General features: G+C 28.7%; 1 pseudogene; it reads right to left on the bottom strand.

The window, feature by feature from the left end:
* Positions 1 to 1,320: 1,320 nt before the first annotated feature.
* Positions 1,321 to 1,439, bottom strand: LOC112474713 (annotated as a pseudogene).
* Between the last annotated feature and the right edge of the window lie 968 nt (positions 1,440 to 2,407).

The following is a 2,407-nucleotide window of genomic DNA, read 5'->3' as shown; positions in this document are numbered from 1 at the left end:
AGAGATGAATGAGAAGATCATCAGTTCACAAATAGAAAGAGAAAGGGGAAAGAGGAAGCAAAGAAAAATCAGTATAAACAAAAACCAAAAATATGAGATTGCAAATAATCTTTTAAATGTCACTAATTGAAATATATGTAAAAGATCTAACTAAAATAACAGTAAAAGATTGAATATATACATATATTTTAATATATAAGAAACACAATTAAAATGGCATACAAAGCTTAAAAATATCTAAATAGCAAACTGTCCCAAACAATGCCATTATAGCAAAATTAATATTGGGTAGTGTAGATTTTTAAGGTACAGCCATTATTAAATTAAGAAGAATCATTACAAATCACTAAAAGTAACAACCCATCAAGATAATATAAAAAATTGAATCTGTATACAGCTAATCAAATAACCTTGAAAGATGTTTTACAAATACTGATAAAATTACAAGGGGAACTGGACAAATCTACAAGCATAATAGATTGAATATCCTTCTGTCAAAAAAATCAGATCGCAGTCAGAAGACTATAGATAATTTAAATTTTAAAATTATTTTTATATCTATGATATGTCTTAAATTACTTCAAGATTCAAAGTTCAGTATAAATGTGTTCAACATGATATATATTCTAGAGGCTCAAATCAGTTGTTTTATAAGAAATTCACACTTCATTGGTAATTGTAGAACATTTAATCTAAAACTCCACACTCCAGAAGTGGCTACTAAAAATACTTCAGCTTTCTTTGACTCCCATAAACAATGGAGACTTTGCTAATTATCATGAGTGTTAGAAATAGTTCTTTGGTGAAAGTCTTGCTAATTATTAGCATTATGGATGTTAAAAATAGGTTCTCATTGATGAAATTGGTGGCATTTGACACACGTGTATGCTCTTCATACATGGGCAGGATAAGAAAGTCTAGACAGCACTATAACCCACCCCCTTAGGGAAGGCTCCCTAGATTAGATACCTCAAATGTAAGATATGGTTAGCTGAATTCTGCCATGGAATATTGTCGCATTTGCTTCAGGTGAAACTTTCATGCAAAGTATTACGGGAACACCAAAGATAACAGAACTGGATCTTCAAGATACTTACAGAATAATTGGTACATAAACATGATTGCTGCTAATCATCTATATTAATAAGTGAATTCAATTAGAGGCACAGATATCTACAAAAATGAGCTTAAGAGAAGTTGTCTAAGGATAATTCACAAAAATATGTAAGTTAGATTTATCTTAGCCCCAACAAATAGTGAGAATACATTCTCTTTTAATTTTTATTATTTATTATTAATTATTTTTTTAAATTTTATAAATGCCTACAGCACCTGCTATTCCTAGGTGGTCTCCCATCCAAGTACTAAACAGACCTGACCCTGCTTAGCTTCCAAGATCAGATGAGATCAAGCATGTTCAGGGTGGTATGGCCATAGATAAGTTTACATTCTTTTAAAGTTCACTTAAAAGATTTATAAAAGGCAGTGACCACTTTCTAGGTCAAATAATTTTCAACAGATTTCAAGGAATTAATTCCTTATAGGCCAAGTTTTCTTGTTGAAATATAAGTGCAAAATAAATCATCAATAAAATAAACAGATAAAAATATCAAAATATTCTCTTATGGGTAAAAATACCTCATTGGTTAAGGAAAAAAATAACAATGGGAATGACATAATATTGAAATCAAATGATAAAATGCTTATCAAAACATGCAGCTTACATGGTAGTTATAGAGATATTTATTTATTTATATGTAGTAAAAGTATAAAAGTGTGGGCTAGATACAGATAAAATTCATCATAGCAGTTCATTTTAGAGAGAGAGAGAAAGAAATAGAATTTGAGGAAAAAATATTGGGGCTTCAACTTTACCTGTAAATTATTAATCCTTAAACAGAAATAGAAAGTAAAAGATCTTATGTATTTTGTAAAATTATCCTTTGTTTATTTTGAGTGGGATATTTTGTACTATCTTCTGTGTTTCTTTTCATTTTAAAGTATCCAAATAGTAAAATGTACTAAAGTAATAATTTAAGGTATGTCAATTTTACCTGGAAATCTTTCTATAGCAGAAAACATCTCAATCAAGCAATGAACTCTGACTGAAAAAGTATAAGAAATTAAACTGATACTGGATTTTATGACACAAATATGTTTCCTCTAAAATGTCAGCTTTCTGTCCCAAATAAGGTTTATTTATTCTAGGAATTTGTAGTACTATTGAACAGTTGAGGCTTCTGGCCATTTATATTGGGTATATTCTCTAGAATTTGATATTTAAAGTAGTTTCTACTGCTGTATTTTTCCTTTATGCACTTATTTATTCTTTATACATATTTATTATTTTCATTCACATAATTATAATTGCTACATGGAATTATATAACTGTGATATAGATTTTTTC

The sequence above is a fragment of the Pteropus alecto genome, unplaced genomic scaffold (genome assembly GCF_000325575.1).
Source record: "Pteropus alecto unplaced genomic scaffold, ASM32557v1 scaffold7, whole genome shotgun sequence".
In the NCBI taxonomy this organism is placed as follows: Eukaryota; Metazoa; Chordata; class Mammalia; order Chiroptera; family Pteropodidae; genus Pteropus; species Pteropus alecto.
This window is presented reverse-complemented; position numbering and strand designations above follow the sequence as displayed.